This window comes from Neolamprologus brichardi, chromosome 14, assembly GCF_056152115.1.
Source record: "Neolamprologus brichardi isolate AB-2024 chromosome 14, ASM5615211v1, whole genome shotgun sequence".
Lineage (NCBI taxonomy): Eukaryota > Metazoa > Chordata > Actinopteri > Cichliformes > Cichlidae > Neolamprologus > Neolamprologus brichardi.
In genome coordinates this window covers 40,046,126-40,072,911 of record NC_142117.1, presented here as the reverse complement: position 1 = coordinate 40,072,911, position 26,786 = coordinate 40,046,126, and the positions used below count along the sequence as shown (strand labels likewise).

At 41.5% G+C, this 26,786-nt stretch overlaps 2 non-coding genes and 5 pseudogenes across 2 annotated transcripts; 5 read left to right on the top strand and 2 right to left on the bottom strand.

Annotated features, from left to right (window-relative positions):
• The first annotated feature begins 14,550 nt into the window (after positions 1-14,550).
• Positions 14,551-14,669, top strand: LOC148099704 (5S ribosomal RNA; annotated as a pseudogene).
• Positions 14,670-15,057: 388 nt separating this feature from the next.
• LOC148099703 (5S ribosomal RNA) lies at positions 15,058-15,176 on the top strand (annotated as a pseudogene).
• Positions 15,177-20,366: 5,190 nt separating this feature from the next.
• Positions 20,367-20,443, top strand: LOC148099702 (U2 spliceosomal RNA; annotated as a pseudogene).
• Positions 20,444-20,699: 256 nt separating this feature from the next.
• LOC148099701 (U5 spliceosomal RNA) lies at positions 20,700-20,812 on the top strand. Its single transcript, XR_015720449.1, has one exon. It is a non-coding gene; the product is annotated as a U5 spliceosomal RNA (small nuclear RNA).
• Positions 20,813-21,006: 194 nt separating this feature from the next.
• Positions 21,007-21,194, top strand: LOC148099700 (U2 spliceosomal RNA). Its single transcript, XR_015720248.1, has one exon. It is a non-coding gene; the product is annotated as a U2 spliceosomal RNA (small nuclear RNA).
• A 15-nt stretch (positions 21,195-21,209) lies between these two features.
• On the bottom strand, positions 21,210-21,328 carry LOC148099699 (5S ribosomal RNA; annotated as a pseudogene).
• A 312-nt stretch (positions 21,329-21,640) lies between these two features.
• LOC148099698 (5S ribosomal RNA) lies at positions 21,641-21,759 on the bottom strand (annotated as a pseudogene).
• Positions 21,760-26,786: the final 5,027 nt, after the last annotated feature.

Below are 26,786 nucleotides of genomic sequence, written 5' to 3'. Positions count from 1 at the left end.
GACATGTAACTGAATCAGAACAGAAGCAATATTGAAATGTATTAACTTTATTTTGTATAGTATTTTTTCTCAGATTTTCTTTGCTAAATGTACGTGTATATTGTTTACATGATTGAAATAAATTAACAAACAGGCCCAAATACAGGAGAAGGACAGCTGAGAGTGGAAAAAAAATCACAAAAATAAATACTGCCAGATTTTCAACTTCGGTCTACAAGAAAATAAGAAGATCATGGGATTAGCCTCGATTGCACTTTGGACCTATTGACGGGATGCGCTCCGTCCCTTGATGCATGTACACTTTCAATTTCTGGTTGGGCTGCTTGGGTACAAAGTAAGTTTCATCATCAGATGATGAGCTTCATGTAAACATCTGCATGGAAACTGGATGCCTGGACTTCTCTGCTTACTTAGACCAAACCAAACCCTGAATTATGTTGGAAAATATGTGATGTTTTATGAAGGATCACATAAGAAACAACATTTTTTAGTTGTTTTTGAAACTAAAAAACTATTCAAAAAGTTTGAAATAGTTTAGAAAGGACTTTTACATTTTCATAATATTCATGGCTGTGTGGTAAAGCTGACATTATCTCACTTGTAATGGTTCAGATTGGACACTGTGACTGGCCGGTTCTGTGCTCCAGGCCACATGTTTGATACCCCTGGACCCATGCAACGAAGTATAAAAAACCGTGTCCACACTTTGGCCTGTGAAGAGTGAAAGCAGATATACGGCGTGATATCGAGCCAAATGCTTCAAAGTGTTCCTTGATGATGTGATAAAGAAGTGGCGTTCCTCCTCCAACCACAAACAGGAAGCTCATGAAGCGAGCAGTGTCAGTGCTTGTACGACACTCACCACGAGACCTCTGAGCAGGATGGCTGCAATCGCACAGCTCTGCTTCTCCCTGCTGTTCACTCTCATCAGCAACATTCATGCAGAAGAATTTGTCGCCATAAAAGAAGAAGGAGAGTCTTTACGGTTCAAGCTCCCAGATCAAAACAGCTCCTGCATCACCTCCAGACGTGTTGGTGAAGATACTCTGGTCCTGTGGAACATCTCTGACCCCTGGAACAGAAACTTCACAGTACATGAAGACCTGACAGGACGACTCTCATTTCCTGAGACATTTCATGGTTCTCCTTCATTTACTCTCAACAGCCTGACCCACTCAGACTCTGGACTGTACCAAGAAGTGTGCTGGACTCAGGGCAGCGTGACATATGAGAGAAACATCAGCCTGACTGTGTGTAAGACAGTAAGGTGGGGAGAATTTATCAGAAGTTTTGAAGACACTGTAGACGTACAATGTGAAGGAGCAGGTGAGAATCTGACGGTGCGTTGGATCAGACATTATGTGGATTGGCAACAAGACACGCTGAGTAGTTTCAAAGACAAAATTTTGAAGGTGAATAAAGTCCAAGAAAGTTTCCTGGAGGTGACAAACACATCACTTCTTCATGTCTTCAATGAAGAACAAACTGTTTACGCCTGCCTGCTGATGAACCAACAGCAGTGTGTGAGCACTTACTCTGTACTTTTGATCAAAGAAACAAAGCTACGTTATGCTTCAGAGGGAGACACAGCTGTGCTGGAGTGTCCCTTCATGGACCCCATTCATGACCAGCCCCCAGTTTGGTGGATGAAGAAAGCAGGTTTCTACAATACTGATCAAGAAATTGGTCGAAACTTCTCGCTGGTACTTCCATCACTAATGTTAAATGATTCAGGTAGCTTCTACTGTGTAGGTGAAACAGTAAAATATGTGTACTGGCTTGTGGTGTGCCCTAAACTTGGTCCACCTGCAGTAAAGGTTTTCTCAGAGGGAGATGAAGTCACTATGAGATGCTCTGATGATTGGAAAAATAGTACTTTGGCTTTTTTGTTCATTAAGTTGATCCAAACAGAAGACAAAATTGTGTTCGATGAAGAGTTCTGCAATGACAATAGAATCACTTGTTCCAATGACAGCCTGATAATCTCTAATGTCTCACTGGAAGATGCAGGAGAGTATGTGTGTGCAGGTTTTAAGTCAGGTGATGAGTGTGTGTCAGCAGAAAAATTTGTTCTGATCTACAGAGAGCCCTTTGGGGTTTACTCGACCTTCTACAGAGTCAGGTGGATACTGCTCAGCGGTCTGCAGGTGATGCTTTGTGTTGTTGTGGTCTGTGTGACACAGAAAACCAGGAGAGGAGAGCAGCTTTCAGCTCAGACACACACTTAATATGCTTATAATAATAATAATAATAATAATAATAATAATGATAATGATAATAATAATAATAATAATAATAATAATAATAATAATAATAATAATAATAATAATGATGATAATAATAATAATAATAATAATACATAGAAGTGAAGAAATCAAAACAAAAACAAACAAAAATATTATTGCAGATATGAATCTGTGACCTGACTGGACGGTTCAGTCTCTTATATGATTATATATTTTAAACATTTTGCCTTTTTCTATCTTTCGACTTAATTCTTGTTTATTTCTGCTCATATTTTATTTCAGTTATAATGATTATGTGCTTTTTTGTTTTATGTGATTTGATGTTTATCCATATCTCATTCATGTATCTCTCAGAGTATCATTTTGAATATTCTTCTGTTTCTATCAGTGATCAGTTCGATCTATAATAAATGTTAGAAACCAGTTGTAAATGTATTCGTTCTTCACTCTGATGTGAATCATTATCATCTCTCTTGGAAAATGTATTTTGTTATTGTGTTTAAGAGCAGATTCATTACAGCACCATGTTCATCTGCACTATATTGTTTTCATTGTTGTGAATAAACATGATTGTCTGATACAGCAAACACTTCATGATATGGACGTTACTGCTTTGATTGTGTTTTTATATTCTCCATTTTTGTTAGGAATCATTTCTGAAATAAAAATATCTAAATCTAATTTAACAGGCTGAACGTTGATGCTCTTCTGTCAATGACTCCATGATGATTTTACATTTTAATAAACACACAATCCTCATACTTCAGTGCAGGATGTAGAGCAGAGTATATCAGTCAACTGGATCAGAGCTCATCAGCATTTTGAACTTAATATGCAGCCAACACACTTTAACACGTGTCTGATGTAGAGTGAAACATATCATGGAAAAATGGAAGACGAGAGAAGCTGCACATGGTTATCATCATTTATTTATTCATTTATTTTTATGCCTGTCCCATTTGGATCTTTAGCCATCAGAATTGTTGTTTGAAGGCCAAGAAAGATGCCATGTTGGTCCATTTGATTGACCTTTATTATAATTGTGTATTTATTTTATTATCGGTTGTTACAGACGGGACAGACATGACTGGGGGATAGGACAGGGAGAAGGAAAGAAGGAAAGAAAGAGAGCGAGAGAAAGAAAAACAGAGGGCAGAAGAGATGATGAGAAAGGGGGGAAGGAACAAAAAGAAAAACAAACACCTGGATCACCTGTATGGAGAAAAAAAAACAGAAGAGAAATCAAACAAAGAGCAACATAATAAATACATGTTATCATCATTTATTATTATTTTTTATTTTTCGATTTTTGGTGGTGGTAGAGTTTAAATTTTTTTTTTGAATATTTTATTTTAATTAATTAAAATGTTTTAATGAAAAACTATGAATTTTTTTAGCGTTATTTTTTAAAATCTTTTTTATCGTTAACTCTGTTTCCCTGGGTCTTTTCCCATGTGTTTTGAATAACTCTTCTTTTTTTGGCAGCGGTACTGGTTTTATTTTGTTGTATTTATCCTCGACACCTTAAAGGCCGGTCCTTGAGAATATTGTCGGTCATAAACCGGTCCGTGGCACAAAAAAGGTTGGGGACGCTGGTTTACAGGACTGACGGGACTCCAGGAAACACAAACAAAGTCAGTGTTTAAGTGGAGACTCATCAACAGACCCGGGCTATCTTTCCATCATCTGGATTCACTTACCCTAACGTTTGTAATCAGGATAAACTGTCACACAGAGTTTGTTATCAGTTCTCTAACCCAGGGTCTTCCCTGCACGCTTACATGAAAGGGGCGGAGTTTGGCAGGATTGAGAAAAAGATGCCTGCCAGCAGATTCGGATGCAACACAACCCACAATGCACTGTTTGCACAAATTTGAGACTACAGCAGCGATAATGTGCAGAGTCTGCAGTGGCGGTACGCTGGACCTGACTTCCCTAAAGGGACCCCACATGACTCCACTCACTCACCTCTGGCAAGCAGAGTGTGTGATTCAGTTGAAACAGCCCTCATGTCAGCTCTGCTGGGCACACTGGGCTGTCAGGTGTCCCTGTCCCTTTTTGCCTGGGCTCCAACAGACTTGAGAATCACCCCTGCAGGTTACATAGGAAATATATAAAACCTTTTCTGCTTCAGCAGAGGATCTTTGTCTCACTGTTTATCACTACTACTGTAACTCGTGTTTTCTGAGAGGTTGCCATCAGTCTGTGAGCTGCACATCTGGACTGCACAGCAGTGGAAAGATCTCGTCCACTGTCACTGAAGTAGTTCTGTGTTATCTTAACTGAAATACCTCTTCTGTTTCAAAATACATTTCTAATAAAATCATTTTTAACATCCATGAATGCAGATTATGACTGTAAAAGGAGAAACAACATTAGTGTTCCCATGTTCTTGTTATGGTGCGACTGGATGGCCTTTGAACCCTGGGGCATATACTACGAAGTGATTTCAGCATGCCCAGGTTTTCTTTCCATCATCTGGATTCACTTACACTAACAATCGTGATCAGGATAACCGCTGGTTAGCAAAGTTAATCCAGGGTTTCTCATGCACCTTCACAAGGAAAGGGAGGTGTTGGCAGCATCTGACCAATCACAAAAAGGGAAATTCACAGATAATATGACTTGTCTTGATGCCTAAAATGTTTTTATGCTTGATTCAATTTAGCTGTTAAGTGTCTTTTACTCTGCTGGTGCCGGTTAGGTTCCAGATTAGAGATCAGCAGGTATGAAATCACGACGTACTGACCAATCACTTCTCCAGAAAATAGTGTCACTATTCCTGGAAGATCCCTTTGACTTCTGTTGGGGGGGAAGAGAGGGTCTAAAGTTTCATTTTTGTCTAATGTAGTGATGCGCGAATAATGAACGAATCGTTCAATACTCGAGAATCACTTTACTGACTCATGAATCATGATTCACAAGTCCAACTGACTCACTGACTCATCCCTGTTGCTGTTAGCAGCAATGTATCTAGCTTACAATTAAAATTGTGGAGAAAAACACAACATCCAGTATCTTAACAAAAACATTTCTGCTCTGAACTGGAAGAAAAAACCCTGAGTAGAAGCTCACATCAAGAAAATAGCTCCTCGGTTCACAGTAGCATCGCTCTGCTAACATGCTAACAGCACATTTGAGCTACTCACCCCCTCCCTTCCTGTGCTGAATCATAGAGTGAACGAATCACTCACCCCCTCCCTCCTGGCTCACAGCTTCTTCTTCTTCTTGGTTGGCTACCAATGTTAAGGCGCATTACCGCCCCCTGGCTCACATTTCAGTGGACATTTAGATGAGAAAGTATATATTTAACACATTTAAGGAAAATACTAATAAAATAAAGATAAACAAAATAAATGTTTACTAAGCAATTTTGATAGGAAATTGCTGAATTTTAGAAATGCTTTTGCTCTTTTTTTGCTCTATAAAATAGTTGTTTGTTTGTTTTTGAATCATTCATCTGAGCAGTAGGATTCACATGAAAAGAGAAACAAATTAAGTTTGAGTGAAAATGTACATTTTTTGCACACTCTGGTCAACTGACTCAGTGAATCAAATGACTCAAAAAAAACGATTCACTTTGGTGAGTGACTCATTAAAACTCGATTCAGTAAAAAGAATCAAATTTACCATCACTAGTCTAATGTCTTTGTGTTTCACTAATGAGCATCAGTAAGAAAAAAACGTGTTCTTAGATGCAACTTTTTTCTGTTGTCATCAAACAACCACACGATCTGTGTTAATTCACTAACGGAGATTTGCCGCGTGGCGTTAACGTCATTTTAACGAGATTATCGCTGACAGCACTAGTTTTAATATTTAATATATTTAAGGATTTAATTTTTAAATCTTTTTTTCATTTATGTATTTATTTTATTGTTATTTCACTTTCTTTGTCTGTTTATGTTTTTTTTTACTTTTATCTCAGTTTTTGTGATGGAAAGCACTTTGTTCAACCATGTTGGTTTTAACGTACTCTATAAATAAAGTTGGATTGGATTGGACTAATATGATGAAAGCGAGCCCAAGCCTGAAATCGACTCCTGATCTTTGATCCGTCCTCACCTGGTCGTGAACGTGATGGTCAGCCAGGTATCCAGTTTACCTTTGAGTGTCAGATTTAGGCAGATTTGATTGCTTCCGTTTCATAATGACAGATTTAAGTGAACTCCTCTGTCTCCATTCCCAGACTTCTACTTTTGAATAAACTTTCCTTTAACTTGCTCCGAGTGCTCTTTTGTCTGCATGGTGTAACTGTAGCCTGGCATGCTGAATAACCAGTGAGTGGACCTTCCAGAAATATGTGATTTTGGCTGTTGAAGTAGGTCAGTCACCTTTGAAGGGCTGAATATTTATGGAGTCATCAGTTGACGTTCGTTTGTGGAAGTCTGTTTTCACTCTGATAATAAAGAGGATTTATTTATTTCATTGACCAATAATAAAAAGACTGTTATTATATTTTTAACATTATATGATTATATTCACAGTGATGCTTTGAGGAAGACTGCACTGTTTGTCCCAGAATAATCAAACTGCCATGAAATACATTCACTAATTTACTATTTGGAACTAACACACTATTAGTACATCTCAGAGACACCTTCTTTCTCACACGAAGAGTAACAGATTACATCTCTTACTGTGTCCGACCAAACAACTGCTGTGGAAAGTCAGTTATTAGCAGTTTTTTAACTACACCCGTAAATGAACGTTTGACTGAATGCTGATAAGTGAATACTGAGAAGTTAGGAGGAAATGTTTTCAAATGTTCCTGCAGAGAATCTGATTAAAATGTTTTTTGTGAGCAAGAATCAGTTTGATCAGTGACCTTTTTTTCAGCCAGAAACCTTTAAGGTCACACATCCGCTGTAATATTATAATTTGCTGTTCTTTTTTTAATACACCTTTGTAGAGAAGAAAAACATCTGGATGTCCTGATGCCAGATGCTTTTCTTTCCAAGCTCCTTACAGTGGCTTGCAAAAGTGTTCGGCCCCCTTAAACTTTTCCACATTTTGTCACATTACAGCCGCAAACATGAATCAATTTTATTGGAATTCCACGTGAAAGACCAACACAAAGTGGTAAACATGTGAGAAGTGGAACAAAAATCATACATGATTCCAAACATTTTTTACAAATAAATAACTGTAAAGTGTGGTGTAAGTAATATTAGATTAGTATATTATTAGATAATTAATCATTAATATTACTAATAATTATTATTAGTAATATTAGAGTAAGTAATATTATAGAGTAATAACCCGCAGTTCAAAAAAGCTCCCCTCTGACAGCCAAACCCATCTGTTCTCTGATTGGATTGTTACATTTGTGATTGACATGACATTGACCAATCAGACGAAAGGAAGAAAAAAAGGGTCAAAATTCGTACTTGTAACTTGCAGAGAGTCACACGTTTTTTTTGGCTAAGTCCACATACAAATCTTTTTTACACACACACACAAATTCTTTTTACACATACAAAAGTACAAGTACAAAATATTTATAACCACATTTTGAGCCCACAAAGCTGTACGTGAGCTCCACTGCAGTGGCTCGTGCACCGCTGCGTTCACGGCGTTTGCTGTAAATTATACAGCAGTGACATATGTATGTAAAATGTTTACTGAAGTTAGTGAAACAGTGTTTGTAAGGACTATAAGGTCCATAATTACTGAGGCAGTTAGACACACACACACACACACACACTCACTCCATTTTTATCTGTATCTAACATTTCCGAGCAGCATGTCTTCATTATCTGTGTGTCTGCAAACACTCTGGTTTCTGTGGTTTCAGATCCATTTCTCTCTCAAGGGAAATAAAGGGATTACACGGCCGTCTTTTCCTGTTTCATATGTCAGGCTATGGCTGTATCCCAATTCAGGGTCTGCAGCCTTAAAGGCCGCATTTTAAGGCCAATTACGTCACAGCGACGCGACGAAGGCTGTCCCACTTCGAAGGCTGCTCGAAATCCGGCCCTCAAATGCGTCCTTCATTTCCCTGAATTTTAAGGATGTGGCGGTGTAGACTTCGTGGCCCAACATATCCCAGAATGCATAGCACGGCGGTGGGTGTGGATAATTTTGGCGGAAAAAAACGGCGGATGAGGGGCGCCCGAAGAGCAAACTTTAAGTAAGTACTGAATATCATGTCACTTATTTATGTGCAAATGTTTAATAACGAAGAACATTAAAACATTACTGTTGGCCACATGTCGGGAAAGTTATATGACATTAGTGACGTTTGTACTAACTTGGTTTTAAAGCCTTTACTTTAAAATATACGCTGTTCAATAGCTGAGCTTAATCTTACAGAGAATGATCAAAGCTCATGTAGAAACAAACAAACAAATGAACAAAAGATTTTCTCCTTCATTTCTGTCAAACAATGCTGTACGAAACGTTAGCTGTTAGTATCATGGTTGCTAGGCAACCTGGGCAGCGCAACGGAGGCTAGACCGTCCCATTTCAGAAGCTTCGCACTTCCGGCCTTAGTGGTCTTTGAGTACGCAGCCCTTGTGGACTGTTAAGGCTGCGTACTTTAAGGTTGCAGACGATCTGAATTGGGATACAGCCTATGTATGGGGCGCCGTTTGTAAACTGAAACATGCTGAAATTAACGGCAACATTTTTCCACATTTAGCTCTAAATCTTACAAAAACATGTTTTTCCGAGTCATTTTTTACAACATTTAGTAAAATATTTGCAACTTTTTATATTTAAAACAGAATTTTAAATGTTGAATCTAAATGCTGAATGTTAAATGTAAATATTATATTTAAATGTTAAATGTTAAATGTAAATATTATATTTAAATCTAAATGTTAAATGTAAATATTATATTTAAATCTAAATGTTAAATGTAAATATTATATATAAATCTAAATGTTAAATGTAAATGTTACGGGAAAGTAAATATTTAGCTAATATGCAAATTTCTTGTACGGGTCAGAGAGAAATACCAAAATAAAAGCTTCAAGAAAACCTCCCACGCTAAAGTGTGCCGGTTGAGGTCAGGTTGTGTGTGTGCGCTCCTCTCACGGTCACTTTTGACTGCCATGAGCTGCTTCACCCAGGGGCGATTCTAGAATCAGAGCTTTGGGGGTGCTTAGAACTCAGAGAGCTGCCCAGCCAGGCAAGATAAACCTGTCTCTGTCAGTCCCTGCATCCTTAAATGTTGTCCCGAGTTCTCTCTGACTGTCACTTTGGTGCATTTAAACCCCTGTTCCTCCCTGTCCTGATCGTCTGTTGTATTCATCTCCATTATCAGTCATCATAATTTTACCATCTCTGTGTAAGTCTGCAAATTTCTTTATTAAATCATAAGATTCTTAAATTCATCAAGTCTGTCTGTGCCTGAGTCCTCGTCACAAAACATGACATCACTGTTTTGTACATTTTAACACAATTTAATCCCCACATTTGTGAAAGAAAAGCAAAACACTTTTTTGAAAAGTCTATAACAAAACCATCAAATCTGATCAAGGTTATTTAAATGCTGCTAAAGAAGAATGGATTGGAATAAAAAAATACATATCCTAACCTTAATTACTGGGTGAGAATAATGAATGATGCTCATAGTGAGTAAGAAGTAAACTGAGTGCATTTTTTGGACAGAGATTCACATTTAATGTGTGTGTATAATATAATACAGATACATAAAAAACACTCCCGAAACAGAATAAATTGTTACAAATAAATTATTACATAATATTAATAAAAACTGTAAAAATGGAGGCAACTTTGCCTGTGGTAGAATGTATACAATGTGTACAATGTATGCAGATACTAATTTTACTAATTTAATAATACTAATTTTCTGTTGTAAGATTTATGAGTTTCATGCTTTCATAGTGGTACTTAGGAGAGCTTGACATTTTATCAGGTGGTACACACTGTAAAAAGTTTGAGAAACACTGATAAGTGTCTGTGTGCTTTTGGAAAACATTTAAAGCTGCTGTACAGAATCTTTGAAACAAGCTTAAAACATTTTTAGAATATAAACAGAGCATCTGCTTCTCTTTACAGCTCCTCACTCCACCAGGGCTGTTTGGCACTTTCTGATAGTGTGCAAATGTGATGTACGTACTGTGGCAGTCATACAGACAACTGGACGGTCCAAAAGCTGGCCTACCTATTACTGGCTGAGGTTTTAGAAGAGTTGTGGCTGAACCACATAAAAATATATCATTAATTTTAATCTCCCCAATCAATTATAATGTTATGTTGGGATGTTGTTAAAGAGGGTCAAAATGTTTCAACCCAGTTTGTTTTGCAGATTCTGTATAGCAGCTTTAATATAGGGAGGACACAACTTCCAGATTGTGTGAGTTTCTGTTGTGCCTGTCACTGTTCCCTGTCTGTTTTCTTACCTGGTTCTTCCTGACCTTGCCCTTTCTCCTCACATTCCCCTCTTTCCTCTCTCCCTCTTTGGACTGACAATCATACACAAATAGATTGTATTAAATTAGATGAAAATTAAATTAATATGAAAAAATACTATTAAGATCACTAATAAAAAAGTCCTCTCTCAGTGTACTTTCAACCAAAAGGCAAATAACCAAACCACATGAACATCTAATAAAAGATATAAATATTGAAACACTGATCCAACATTATTCTTGATTGATGGATCATTTGATTTTACACTTTTACCTGAATGTGGCTCCTTTTTTTTGAAAAAACTTCCTCATATTCATTATGAACCTGGCTTGTCTCTCTGTACGCACACACGCACACACAACAGGAGTTATAAGGTTAATGGGCATTCAGTCAGTTAGCTAGTTAGTATCCATTTAAAACAGGACAGTGGTAACAACAGCAGGCTACGGAAAATTTAAAGTTTTAGATTTTTAAATAGGCTGTATACATTTCAATGGGAGGAACAGGACGGTGAAATGTCGCTGAATTTACTACAGAGCAGGACGGATTGTAGGGTAGCAAACATTGTCGGAAAACACGTTTTCAACACTGCAGGTTACCTGGGTGTAATGTTTTTCAGTTAAAAAGAAACATGGTCTGACTCCTACCTAACTATATAAAGAGTAACTGAAGGTTAAATGCAGCTAATATGTCCTGTTTTAAGCCAGGCACTTACACCTCCGCTCTGCTGTGTCTCAGCCACCATCGCTCTGGCAGCAAGAGCGCTAGAGTCAGAGCAGGAGAGAGCTGGAACAAACCATTTTGGGAGGGGGGGTTATCTATACTTTTGTTGTTAAAATGTTACGTCTCAAACAAGTACACTACTGTATGCTTTTTATATTTTTAATAGTGTGTCACACAAACAGCAAATATTGTCAAAAAAAGTAAGAAATCTTTGGGGGTGCTTTGATTCATTTTGGGGGTGCTGAAGCACCCCCAAAAATGGGCTAAAATCGCCCCTGGCTTCACCTATTCCCTACCAGCATGTCCAGCTGAAAATATTGGAAGAGCCGTTTTGTCGGCCATCCAACGATTCAGTGGTAGTGCACCCTCAACCTCACAAACGCCGCAGCACTTGGTAAGTTTATTATATAGCATTTTGGACGGGTTGATAGCAGTGTTAACAAAACTAGCAAAGCTAAATTACTTAGCCAGTCCTCAATTATTTCATTTGGTAGGCAGCAGACAGAGATCGAACATCATACAACTGTATTTATTTATTTGGTAGGTAACAGTCGTTCTTGATGTAAATGTTTCCTTAGGAATCCAGCAATGCACCTGGACCAAGTAGACCTGCCATCTCCACTGGGATACCATACCGCTCGGTAGGCCTTCTTACACATATCATTTAGCTGACTGGTTTTGATATACAGTCAGGTTCATAAATATTTGGATACAGACACATTGTCTAATGTTGCTTCTGTACATTACCAGAATGAATTAAAAGTGAAACGACTCCAATGCAGTTGAAGTGCAGACTTTAAGTTTTAATTCAATGGGTTGGACGAAATGATTGCATAAAAATGTGAGGGGAAAAAAAGTAATTTGTAAACACAATCCTATCATTTCAGCGGCTCTAAAGTAATTAGACAAATTAAATAACTGAAAATAAAACGATCATTTCTATTTCTATTATTCAAAACCCTTTGTTGGCAATGACAGCCTGAAGTCTTGAAGTCATGGACACCACCAGATGCTGGCATTCCTCCTTACTAAGGCTCTGCCAGGCCTTTACTGCATTGGCTTTCAGTTGCTGTTTGTTTGTGGGCCTTTGTGTCCTAAATTTAGTCTTCAACAAGTGAAATGTATGCTCTATTGTGTTAAAATCCAGTGACTGACTTGGCCATTCAGGAATATTCTATTTCTTTACTTTAATAAAGTCATGGGGTGCTTGGACTGTATGTTTTGGGTCATCGTCCATCTTTATTATTAAATGCTGCCCAATCAATGTGAATACTTTTAGCTGGACTTAAGCAGGCAGACAAGTATGTCTCTGAACGCATTCGGCTGCTTCAGTCCTGTGTCACATATTCAGTAAACACTACCAGTGCCACTGGCAGCCATGCATGCCCAAACCATCACACTGCCTCTGTCATGTTTTACAGATGATGTGGTATGCTTGGGATCATGAGTCGTTCCATACCTTCTCTATACTTTTTTTCTTCCATCATTCTGGTAGTGGTCGATCTTGGTTTTATCTGTCCAAAGAATGTTTTTCCAAAATTTTGCTGGCTTTTACTAGATGTTTTTTTTGTTTTGTTTTTTTGTTAAGCCCATTCCAGCCTTTCTATTCTTGAGGCTTATGAGTGGCTTGCACCTTGCAGTGAACCCTCTGTATTAGGGCTGTTCGATATGACAATATGAAAACATCTATCATTTCATATTATACGCTATCATTTGTTCTGTGGTGTTGCAAAATAAATTTTATGTCAATATTTTTCATTGTTTTGATGGTAAGTAGTGGCTATATGAATTTCTTAATTTTCTTTCTGTTATGTTCTCTTTGACCGCATGTTGTCTGTTCGCAGTAAAATTTTCAAAATGCAAACACTAAATCTCAAATCAATTCCAGGCCTTTTATCTGCTTAATTGGTAATGACATCATCATTTCAATATGGATACCCTAAATGAAAGCTGAGTCTGCACATCATGTTCATGATATAATTATGATTGGAAAATGTTTCAGTAAACGGGCAACAAAATAAAACTTGTTATGGTCCAAATACACACTGACCTAACTGCAGGCCTTTTCTACTCTAATTGAGTGCTCAAAGCACTTTATACAACAGATTTCATTTACCCATTCACAGGCACAGATTAATACAAGCACTTTTTCTGTCCAACATTCACACACAGTCATACTCAGATAAACCCATTGGGAGCTGTAGATTAGAGCACCTGGGGACTGAATCACCCATTTGACCAATAATCACCGAATGCTAATCTACAAGATACAAAAGGTTCAGTTTTCTGTGTAATGGGTAGACAATAGTAAGATGGTCTGAGTCTACAGTTTGTTTGTTTTTTGTTGTTGTTTTTGTTTTTTAATGAACAGATAACAGAAACACTACGGATGTATTGTAATGCATAGGTGTCTATCTGTATCTGTGTTTGAATTCATTTCAGGTTCCTCTCCCATCAGTTCCTCAAGCTCATACTATGCGCTCACATTTTGTGAGAAAAAACACAACCTGCAAAGACTATACAAAAGATGTTGTGTGCTTGCCCTTGTCTTCAGCATCAACGTTTCTCATACCGAGAGGAGATTCAAGAGCAAAACTAGCACAAGATGGCCTTATTGGGAAGATCTCCTTTACATCTGACTGGTCTGAAGCACAACTTAGAGAAGAAATAGCAGCAATCTTCAGAAGAACATTTGCACTGTCAACTGGCCAGACATTCCCTTTTGAGTATTTGAGTACAATTAGAGGATGTAAATGACTAATGAAACCAAATGTTTCTAGCAGTTTTCTTTGGGATGGCCAAGAAGTTGGCTTGATTTGTTCCACCACCTGCCTCTATATAATGAAGAAGGGGTGTATTAAAAGACCCAAAGCAGCTGCCCATTAATGAGGGCACATTAACGACATTGCTTTTGGCTGTTTTCACCAATGTCTTGTTCTGCTGGCTGAGGCCACCTACAACACACCAGGGCCTGAGTTGCCGGCTGGGGCCACCTACACCACACCAGGCCCTGTGCTGGTTCCTGAGGCCATCTTCAAAAATCCAGGGCCTGTGCTGCTGGATAAATGCTAAACTGAGTCTTTGGGTTAGGGTATTAGGCAAGCATGCAGGTAGGGTTATAGGATTGTGTTCGTGACTTCAGGTACTGGCCACCTCATCACTTGATTCCATAAGTTGACACATTGTGCTGTGGGCAGCAGTTTGCGGCCATACCACCCTGAGCACGCCTGACCTCGTCTGATCTCGGAAGCTAAGCAGGGCTGGACTCGGTTAGTACTTGGATGGGAGACTGCCTGGGAATACCTGGTGCTGTAAGCCTTTTGTTTTCATGTCATTGAACTGCTTTTGATCCAGAAAAGGGGTGTATTTAAAGACCCAAAGCAGCTGCCCATTAATGAGGGCACATTAACAACATTGCTTTCGACTTTTTACCAATGTCTTGTGCTGCTGGCTTAGGCAATCTACAACACACCAGGGACTGAGTTGCCGGTTGGGGCCACCTACACCACATCAGTCCCTGTGCTGGTTCCTGAGGCCATCTTCAAAAATCCAGGGCCTGTGCTGCTGGATAAATGCTAAACTGAGTCTTTGGGTTAGGGTATTAGGCAAGCATGCAGGTAGGGTTATAGGATTGTGTTCGTGACTTCAGGTACTGGCCACCTCATCACTTGATTCCATAAATTGACACATTGTGCCTTAGGCAGCAGCTTATGGCCATACCACCCTGAGCACGCATGACCTCGTCTGATCTCAGAAGCTAAGCAGGGCTGGGCTTGGTTAGTACTTGGATGGGAGACTTCCTGGAAATACCTGGTGCTGAAAGCCTTTCATTTTCATGTCATTGAACTGCTTTTGATCCAGAGAAGGGGTGTATTAAAAGACCCAAAGCAGCTGACCATTAATGAGGGCACATTAACGACATTGCTTTTGGCTGTTTTCAAATTCAAATTCAAATTCAAATTTTATTTGTCACACACACACAACCATACACAGTATGACATGGGGGTGAAATGCTTGTAGCTGTACGATGCCCGACCATTAAATGACAGAAAAATTTTTTACAGTATTTACAATTTACTACAAAAAATTTACAAATTTACTTAGGAATTTACAGTAAAAAAAAAAAAAAAAAAAAAAAAAAAGTGCAAATAGCAGAAAGAGATTATCAAGATTATAAATTATAGGATTATAGGAAGAGTGTGGTGGTGCATGTGGTGATGTGATGTGTGGGAGAGTACAGTCCTACACCTGGTTCAGGGCCCGAATAGCCTGGGGGAAGAAGCTCCTCCTCATTCTCTCTGTTTTGGCCTTAAGGGAGCGGAAGCGCTTCCCAGACCTCAACAGTGAGAAGAGTCCATTGTTGGGATGGGAGAGGTCCATCATAATCTTCCTAGCTTTGGACTTGCACCGCTTGGTGTAGATGGACAGCAGGTCAGGGAGCTCTGATTGAATGATGCGTTCGGCCGAGCGCACCACTCTTTGCAGATCTCGTCTGTCCTGCTTGGTGCTGTTCCCAAACCAGGTGCAGATGTTTGCCGTCAGGACGCTCTCGATGGTGCAGCAGTAGAAGTTCTTGAGCACCTTCAGTGGCAGATGGAAGTCTCTAAGTCTTCTGAGGAAGAAGAGACGCTGACGGGCTTTCTTAACCAGGGTGTTGATGTGACAGGACCATGACAGGTCCTGAGTGATGTGGACACCCAGGTATCGGAAACTGTCCACTCTCTCCACTGGCGTGCCACTGATGATGAGGGGTTTGTAATTCCTCGCCTGCTTTGTAGTGAAGTCCACGATCAGCTCCTTAGTCTTGCTGATGTTTAGGAGGAGATTATTCTCCTGGCACCAGGTCTCCAGGTTCCTAATCTCCTCCAGGTAGGCTGTCTCGATGTTGTCGGAGATCAGGCCTACAACAACAGTGTCATCAGCAAACTTGACAATGGAGGTGGTGTCTGATGTGGCTACACAGTCAAAAGTGTACAGTGAGTACAGCAGGGGGCTTAAAACGCAGCCCTGAGGCTCCAGTGCTGAGTGAGATGGAGGGGAGACTTGTTTTCCCACCCTCACTGATTGGGGTCTGTCTGTGAGGAAGTTGAGGATCCACTGACACAGTGATGAGCTGAGTCCTAGATCCGTCAACTTGGTGAAAAGCTTAGAGGGAATTATTGTGTTGAATGCTGAACTGTAGTCCACGAACAGCATCCTAACATAATTTCCTCTGCCAGTGTCCAGGTGACTCAGGGATGTGTGGAGCAGGTGAGATATGGCATCGTCTGTGGAACGATTAGTCCGGTAAGCAAACTGAAGTGAGTCGATGGTGGCAGGAAGTGAAGAAGTTATGTGATCTCTCATCAGTCTTTCAAAACACTTCATCAAAATTGAAGTCAGTGCTACTGGACGGTAGTCATTGTGGCAAGCGGGCTGTTGTTTCTTTGGAACAGGAACTATAATGGACTGTTTGAACCACGTGGGAACCACAGCTTGGGCCAGGGAGAGGTTGAAGATCTCCGTGAACACCGGTGTTAGCTGGTCAGCGCAGGCTCTCAGGACCTGGCCAGGGATTGCATCTGGTCCTGCTGCCTTCCTGGTGTTCACCCTCCTGAAGGTGTTCCTCACGGCATGCTCTGTGATGATGAATGCATTTTCTTCACTGGTGCACTCCGAGCGCGTGCAGCCGTTTGTTGTTTTAATTGCTGCGGCGTCGAAGCGAGCATAAAACGTGTTCAGCTCATCAGCCAGTGAAGCATCGGCATTCATCATTGAAGAAGCTGGTCGTTTATAGTCCGTTATTGTCCGCAGTCCTTTCCACAGGCTCCTAGAGTCGCACTGTCGTAGCTGTGACTCTAGTTTTCCCCGTAGCTCCGCTTTGCCTTTCTGACCGCGCTGCGCACGTTGTAGGACGCAGCCTTGTATAGGTCCATATTACCGGAGACGAGCCCTTCATTGTAGGCAGCAGTGCGTGATCTCAGAGCGTCGCGGATGTTTTTATCCACCCACGGCTTCTGGTTGGGAAACGTTCAGATGATAGTTCTTTCTGCTGTGTCGTCCGCTAGTTTCCCGATAAATCCCACAACCGCTTCCGTGAACATGTTGATGTCATCAGAGCTGCGCCGAAACATGTCCCAGTCTGCGTCATCTAGTGCGTCCTGCAGCGCGGCCACTGATTGGTCCGTCCAGCGAGCGACCTCCCTCCTGATTGGTGGTTGCTGCTTTGGCCGTTGTTTGTAAGCAGGCATGAGGAAGATGGCGGCATGGTCCGATTTCCCAAATGCCGGCAGGGGTTGAGCCTTGTAACAGTTCTTGAACAGAGTGTAGCAGTGGTCTAATGTCCTAGTGCCCCGGGTGGGGCAGTTGATGTGCTGGTGAAGGTTGTGAAATGTCTGTTTGAGATTCACTCTGTTAAAATCTCCAATAACAATGAGTGCAGCATCTTGGTGAAGTGTTTGTTGATGTGTGAGAGCCTCATGAAGCTCACATAAGGCAGTGTCCGAGTCCGCGTGTGGCGGAATGTAAACAGTGCAGGCAATGACCGCAGTGAATTCCCGAGGGAGATAGAAAGGTTTTTGTTTTTGCTTTGTTTGCCTTCTCTCACCCCAACCGGTCGCAGCAGATGGCCGCCCCTCCCTGAGCCGGGTTCTGCCGGAGGTTTCTTCCTGTTAAAAGGGAGTTTTTCCTTCCCACTGTCGCCAAAGTGCTGCTCATAGGGGGTGATATGATTGTTGGGCTTTTCTCTCTGTATCTATGAAGCGCCTTGAGGCGACATTTGTTGTGATTTGGCGCTATATAAATGAAATTGAATTGAATTGAATTTTATTATTTGCTTCGAGCCCTGTGTACAGGAGCTGCATGCTAAAAGATCTTTTGTTAAAAGGGTTGGCGTAATAAGCAAATGCTTCAGCCAATACCTTTTGATTAGCCTTGTCTCATGCTTTCTTGCTTTGTGGTAAATCTTTGTTCTGTCTTCACTGAGATATTTGAATGCTAATCAATCAATAAACAATAAACAAACAAGGGCGACATTTAACGATCAAAAGTTCCAGATTGGGCGAGCAAGAGCGTGTGAGTGGGGAGATGTTTGTGTTGTCGCACCATCTGTTGTTCGCTATAATGCGGTTTACCTTTCGCTGATTTTTTTGTGTGCAATTTTGCATGTTTTTTTTTTGGGGGGGGGGGTTAACAACGCATTGCGTTCTGTATCCTGATTGGCTGTAGACCATTGTCAAATCAATCTGGTGCCGTGTCTCCTGTACAGTACAAAATGTGTTCAGCTTGTCAATTTTACATAAATCTTTGATCACTAGCAGTGTGACTCTGAAGTGCTGTACAGTATGTTTGTAAGTCTTCTCCCCAACAAACACAAAAATATCGACGAAACGTTTTGCACCGTCAAAAGGCAACGGCGGGTGTTTTTGGTTTCATTCTATAATACTGGACTCATTTTTGCTATGGAGGACCGCGAGAGCCACGCGCATCGAAATAAAGAATTCTGTGCTTAAATAATGAATTGTAGAATAAATTCTGCATTTGTAAATTTATTTTTGAATTCCAATTTAATAAACTCATTTCAAAATCCATTTCCCTTTCCTGTTCGCTCTGGGATTAGCTGCTGGATTAGCTCTTCGATTAACAACTTCCTCGCTGCTATTCAAATTGGCCACACTGTGGGATGTAAGGAGCTCTCTGATTGGTTGACAGACACAGGCTTTCTGCCTGGATTTTTCTAGCTCATAGCTTCGCCCTGCTAAGAAGCATGTGTGCTTGTACAAAGGCCGTTCAGCCTCGAGATTTACACTCGGCTCGACACGGATATGTGAAGAATGAAGGGACCCTGCAGCGAAACGGAGAGCCCAACCTCTGACTGAGTGCCTGTTTTCGCAGTCTGACCACCTGTGAAGGTAACGTGCTAACATGGCTAACGCTAGCATCACCGCACATAGCCCCATTATTTCAAGGTCATCTTAGTTTATGAAGGTTTTACGTCGCAGCTGTATGAGCTAGCTACGTGTTTTGTAAGCTGCTGTGCTCTTCACAAATAAAGCTGGAAGCAGCTCAGACTAGTAGAACCAGCACTGAGGCCTGTTACATTTATACAGTGTTAGAGCAACGGCTGCAGCCTACAGCCTTTAAACTAGCGATTAAAATGCTGACAGTAAACTCGTCAGTCCAGATGTTACCACATTACTTTGTGATACTTAGAGTTAAAACAACTGAGACAGGCTGATTAAAATAACAGCTGTCAGTTCTCTCATTCCTTATATCAAGACTGGAGATCACACTACTGATTTCAGTTCATTTAATATGTGAGTGCACAGATTCATTCTCAGCTGGACATAAATGATGATCAAAGGCTGTATATATGACGAATTCATCAAATCCCAGCCTCTAACACAGTGCGCTGAATCTTAGCTTTGAATGTCCAGTATATTCTAATCAGTGCAATTTAAGCAAGAAGAGCAGTGGAGCAGCCCAGGGAAGTAGTAAATATAAACACAAGTTGCTAAAACTATAATTTATTTTTAAAGAAAGCGCTAAAATACTCTGGCCAGGCAGGAACATGAAGTTAAAAACATTAAAATTAATTAAAACTATACAGCCAAAATGCAATGGCCTCAGCCATGAAGGTCAAGTCCCATAAAAGTCCAAACGGTGCAGAAACCAACAGGATCGTCGCCGCCCTGTCTGCCTCTTCATTCTGGTGCCAACTAAGAAAGGAGAGAGGGCCAGCGGCAGCCACCATTCTTAGATTCCACTGGAATGTGTGTGTGTGTGTGTGTGTGTGTGTGTGTGTGTGAGTGTGTGTGTGTATATATATATATATACACACACACTCACACATGAATGAATCATTGAGCTTCAGCAGCATTTCTATTCATCTTATGAATTCCAGTCTAATGTCAATTCACTGTTTGAGTTTGGTCTTAAACTCCAGAGAATACCACCTGGTTCAACAATCTTTTTATCTTATTATTTGCCAAACGGTTTTCTTCTGAGAGATGCTCCTGAGGCTGAAATTGAGGCTAATTGAGGCTTTTAGCTAAGATCAAGTGTAGTATCTGTTCTTATCAGTTTAATATCTGATACACCCTCGCCTCCGGGAACGGTGCCCCCTTTGCTGACTTTGTGCAAAAGCAAGAAAGCCAAACAAAGTAAGGTCTGCCAAGCCAAGAGCCAGAAAGCAGCCTGAAGCCGCGAACGTGCTCCTCTCCAGTCACCCCTCTCCTGTCAAAGTCGAACTCTGGAGCAGAGCAGGCGGGGCCTGAGATCTGCCCCTTCAGCCAAGCAAACAGGGCCTACCGTGAAGCCGGAAGCCGGGACGAGGAGTCACTGCGGCTTCCTGCGAGGCCAAAGAAACACACACTCTGGCTTCTCTTCAAAACGTACAAGTTTTTCGCCTTTTACTAAAGACTTCCGTGGAGAGTGAGGCTAAAGAGTTGCACCTATTTTTGGCAGGGTCTGCCGTCTGGCTGGGCCCTCTCCTCGTTGTTCAAAAGAAGAAATAAAAGAATGCTCGCAGTTCCAGGGAGCTCCGCAGGCCTCTGAGCTACTGTGGGTGGGCGGAGATTTGAAGCGGAGCCCTCCCTGTGAGCCAAGTGAAAGAGCGCACCGTCACAAGCGAGAAGTGTCCCGAGAAGGCGGCTCAGCCAGGAACCTGCAGGAGGCCATCGCTTCTCGGCCTTTTGGCTAAGATCAAGTGTAGTATATGTTCTTATCAGTCTAACGGGGCCTCAGCCAGCAGAACAAGACATTGGTGAAAACAGCCAAAAGCAATATCGTTAATGTGCCCTCATTAATGGGCAGCTGCTTTGGGTCTTTTAATAGTCTCCTTCTCTGGATCTAAAGCAGTTCAATGACATGAAAATGAAAGGCTTACAGCACCAGGTATTCCTAGACAGTCTCCCATCCAAGTACTAACCAAGCCCAGCCCTGTTTTGCTTCCGAGATCAGACGAGGTAAGGCGTGCTCAGGGTGGTATGGCCGTAAGCTGCTGCCCACAGCACATTGTGTCAATTTATGGAATCAAGTGATGAGGTGGCCAGTACCTGAAGTCACAAACACAATCCTATAACCCTACCTGCATGCTTGCCTTATACCCTAACCCAAAGACTCAGTTTAGCATTTATCCAGCAGCACTGGCCCTGGTGTGTTGTAGGTGGCCTCAGCCAGCAGAACAAGACATTGGTGAAAACAGCCAAAAGAAATGTCGTTAATGTGCCCTCATTATTGGGCAGCTGCTTTGGGTCGTTTAATAGACTCCTTCTCTGGATCAAAAGCAGTTCAATGACATGAACATGAAAGGCTTACAGCACCAGGTATTCCCAGGCAGTCTCCCATCCAAGTACTAACCAAGCCCAGCCGTGCTTAGCTTCCGAGATCAGACGAGGTCAGGCGTGCTCAAGGTGGTATGGCCGTAAGCTGCTGCCTACAGCACAATGTGTCAATTTATGGAATCAAGTGATGAGGTGGCCAGTACCTGAAGTCACGGACATAGTCCTATAATCCTACCTGCATGCTTGCCTAATACCCTAACCCAAAGACTCAGTTTAGCATTTATCCAGCAGCACAGGCCCTGGATTTTTGAAGATGGCCTCAGGAACCAGCACAGGGCCTGGTGTGGTGTAGTTAGCCTCGTCCAGCAGCACTGGCCCTGGTGTGTTGTAGGGGGCCTCAGCCAGCAGAACAAGACATTGGTGAAAACAGCCAAAAGCAATGTCGTTAATGTGCCCTCATTAACGGGCAGCTGCTTTGGGTCGTTTAATAGACTCCTTCTCTGGATCTAAAGCAGTTCAATGACATGAAAATGAAAGGCTTACAACACCAAGTATTCCCAGGCAGTCTCCCATCCAAGTACTAACAAAGCCAAGCTCTGCTTAGCTTCCGAGAGCAGACGACGTCAGGCGTGCTCAGGGTGGTATGGCCGTAAGCTGCTGCCCACAGCACAATGTGTCAATTTATGGATGCAAGTGATGAGGTGGCCAGTACCTGAAGTCACGAACACAATCCTATAACCCTACCTGCATGCTTGCCTAATACCCTAACCCAAAGACTCAGTTTAGCATTTATCCAGCAGCACAGGCCCTGGATTTTTGAAGATGGCCTCAGGAACCAGCACAGAGCCTGGTGTGGTGTAGATTGCCTAAGCCAGAGCCACGGGCCCTGGTGTGGTGTAGGTGGCCCCAGCTGGCAACTCAGGCCCTGGTGTGGTGTAGATTGCCTAAGCCAGCAGCACAAGACATTGGTAAAAAGCCGAAAGCAATGTCGTTAATGTGCCATGTAAGGTTCTTTTTGATTTGGAAGGAAAAGTAAGCGCAGACAGAGTCCTAGGGGGTGTCCAAAAAGTGATTTATTAAACACACACGTATTATACAGTGTGGGAAGCCGGACTTCCCCGTTCGCCCCGATACAGGAAGTTTTATAGCCTTTATGACGTCAGAACAATTCCTGGGAGTCATCTTATAAGAACAACAACTCTTTCCCAGACTTAAAACCAGATGTTTCCATCTGGTTTTACGCACGTCCTAGCTTTCTCCTTAATCATATCCCTCAAAAAGGGATGCCACCAATGGCACAGATGTCTCTCCATCTGGGCCACACCCACATGGCCAAGCCCATGTGCTTCTGCAATCTTCTGTTCTGCTAGGTTGGCAGTCAACACCGGTCGTCCGTCAGGTCCTCGCCAGAGACCTCCTTCTTCCCATGCTCCTCGACTCTTCCAGACCCCCTTCTCTTCCGGGGCCGCCTCCTCTTGGGCCTTCCTGGCCTCCTCCAACATGTTGACTCCGACTTCTTCCTCCACACTTATTTGCACGATCTGCCGTAGTGCTTTATAGCCGGCTGTCTCTTTCGCAGCTCGATCGGCTTCCTGATTTCCTCTGGCCACCATGCCAGTCCCCGAGGAGTGACCTTTACACTTTATGATACTCACCTCCTCTTGCACATGGCTTCCTCCATGTTTCAACTCCCCAATGAGACATGTACAAGAATGTTGCACCTTCTCTCTAAAACAATCTCCTGGAAACCTGTAACCTTGTGTAAAAACATTAGTCAGCAGTTACATGTTAAGCCTGTTTAACTCCCCGCTCCACCTGGAGCCTGTATCCTGCAAAACAAATCTGTTAAATCAAACTTCTTATTTACAACCAACTATAGATCATGAGAGCAATAAAGTATTCAGCACAACAGACAAGTATCATGTGCAGGTTTTCTCCAATCATTAACTCACTATTATTACCATAATTTGTCCCCAATCATGAATCATCCCAATTTACTCCACAATTTACTCAGTGACTTTCCTTAGGCAATGTCACTCCACCCATTTATCACTAGGAGCTCAAAAAGTGGCCAGCTAGTGAGCTCCATGTTGAACTATTCCATAAACACTGCATCTCCTCATGTCACTTGTCTGTTTTCTACGAATCCTCCACACGCCCTCTTAACAAAAGCAAAACAAACATTAGCAACACACATTGACCATCCCGGTGATCAGGCGTCATAACCTATAAACACAGTTTCTTCACACATAAGCCCAGAAATCCTGTAGTAGAAAACCAAACGTCAATCAATTGTCCTGTGGTAAATCACATGATCAAACCACATGAAGAACTGTAATGCTGTAGAGAAGAAAATGCAAATGTTAGCGCTGCGCAGATGTATACACTTTCTCACAGTTATCTCTGTGAGCAACACACAACACAACCCCATGAATAACACTCCCCTGGTAAATTTACAAACACAGAAAGTGGCATTTAAAAGTTAAATCGGTAGGCCACAGCTCACGCAACCTCGGATGTTGCTGTCATCTTTCTGCTCCTGTAAAAGAAACACACAAAAATTCATCCCCCCTTTCGTCCTGTCTAGGTGGAGGTTAACTTTGAGTCGTGGTCAAGTCTTCATCAGCTTTTGTCAGCTTTTACCAGTCAGTCAGTTTGTTTTATTTCCATTCATTCATCCATTCATTCTTTCTTTGCTGATAGTGGAAACCATCGTCGCATTTGATCTCCACCCTCAGCAAAATGACGTCATTTCAAAAAAGAAGAACTTTAGGTCGGATTACCTCGCTGAATCCTTCTTAGGCCGGGACTCTCATATTCTAATTGTCCCCAATAAGTGGCTTTCTCCAGAGCCCATTTTAATGTGGAGAAACTCACTTGCAACAATTTCTTGACGACGTGTAGCGCTTTTAATTCCCGACGTGCAGATCTGCTTAAAGAAAAGAAATTCACAAACAAAATCAGTGCACTGTTCAAAAATAAAAATAAAATAAAAATAAAATAAAATAAAAGATAAAACTGAAAAACAAAAGTAAATAAAAATACAAAAGCCCAGTCTTAGGACTTGTCACTCTTATAAGTGAAAAAATACCAAATCTAAACTTGGTGCCATGGTAAAACTTTCCCCATACTTCAGAAACAAAAACAAAACAAAACAAAACAAAAAATCTGCTAGTTTCACTCATTTAAACTCTGGCTGCAGGATTCTGTTCACCCCTGCTATCATCTTCCCCAAAATAATACTAATTCAGTCTATGTATCACTTCTCAACCCACTCAATAAACCAGACAGGATGCTGGTAACAGTATTACCTTCTTAAAATTGTGTTTGATCCTAATGAGCTGATCACGTGTGTGTGTGTGTTAGTCGGGTTAATACATTTTCTATTTCTATGTATCCTTTTATGTACCTTCCCCCTTTTTTCTGAAACAAAAAAGTTCCGTTCACTCCTAAGTTTGTTTCAGAAACATCCAAATGAAAAACTCTGGCATAGTCAGGCACAGCTAAACCCCAATGTTTGCAGGTTACCATCGGCAACCACACTGTGTGTTGTTAACCCCTTCTACAAATGCCCTCTTTTAATGTGTTACACTTTATGTATGATTTTGTGTTATCTCTAGTGCACATCATGTGAAGGTGTGGTGTTGTCTCTTCATTTTTCTACCAGTACTCTTGCATACCTCAGTGCTTGTCTTCCTCCCCCTTTTGTGGTGGTCTGGACACTGTGTCAATCCTCCACTTCCAGGCAGTCGTTTGCCTCCCCGGATTCCATAACCCAATGTAATTCCCCAAACTAAAGCAGTCTCAGTCCTCTTCTGCTCCTTTCCTCCCCGTTCTTTTCTCCCACTTTTCAGTCCAATGGCAGTCAGTTCTCTTCAGCTTTGTCCCGTGTATCTCTTTGTCCCACTGTCTCTCTCATTGCCATCTTGCTCCAAACATGGCAAATGTCAAACTCAGACAGTCTTCTCAAAGGTCCTTCACACACAGTGAGGTTGCAGCTTGCTGGAAACGCATCTCCATCCATCCAATCTAGATGGTGGGTCTTCTCTTTCTGATGCCGTTTGCCCACAGCGCTGCTGGACCTCTCTGCCCAGAACTCCGGTATTGTCTCTTGGGCTTCTGTCCATTGTTGATGTTCATGCTCGTGCTTCTGGAACTGCACTCTGTGTCTTCAGGGAGAGATTAGCTTCCTTGGAGCTTGCTTGTTCAGGATGAGAACGGGAAACTGCAAAACAATTCAGCCAAAAATTCTGGCTGGGTGTTTCTATTTTATTTTATTTCTAATGATTTTAACCTATAATTTTCTTCCGACTGCTGCCCATGGAGAATTGATCCAGGTCCGTTGCCCACCTGTAAACGACAGACTGAGAGACTCTCATTATACACTGTGACTCCAGATGTTTTATTTGCCCTTAACCATAAACACAAAAATCTTCTTAATGTTGTTATTAATTATTTTCGTCCACAACACTCCAAATTATGTTTTCATTTTGTGTCCAGCAGGGGAATAAGGTGACCTCTAGCATCACTGCTTCCCCAGTTGGAGACAATTCCTCACTCACACTTCCACACTTTTATTTTCTTTGTTTATTCTAGTTCCTTTTCTTTCTCTTTTCCTTTCCTTTTTTCTTTTATTTTTTCACACGCACACCTTAACCTATTTACTCACTCATACAGTCAGCCATCAAATTCTCCATTCATCCTTGAGTACTTGATCACCTTTAAAGTCACTGTTAATTTTGTCAATTTATTTATCTTTACCTTAACACTAATTCACTATTTTAGTTTCCTTTATTTATTTTCAGTTCACTTGCTTCTATTTGATCACTAGGATTTCTTGACTCTTATTATTTCACAGAAAATCAACTGATCTACTTCTCCTTCTTTTGTCATCCAGGAATTCACACACATGCACAGGCTGGTCACTCGGCCCCCACCTTTTTCTCTCTCACAGACACACACACACTTTATACTCCTCGTTCGGTCCGCCTGTGAACCCGCCCCTCGAGGCTGGCTCACACTCACTTCATGCTTGTCGCAGTACCATTCAAACTCTCTGTGAGACACTTCTTTCTCTGCTTATTCTGGACAACGCCCTAGACGGCACACAGAGCGGGTGCCATCCGCTCTTGTGCACCTCACAAATTTGCAAACTGCGCCACAGACTCGATAC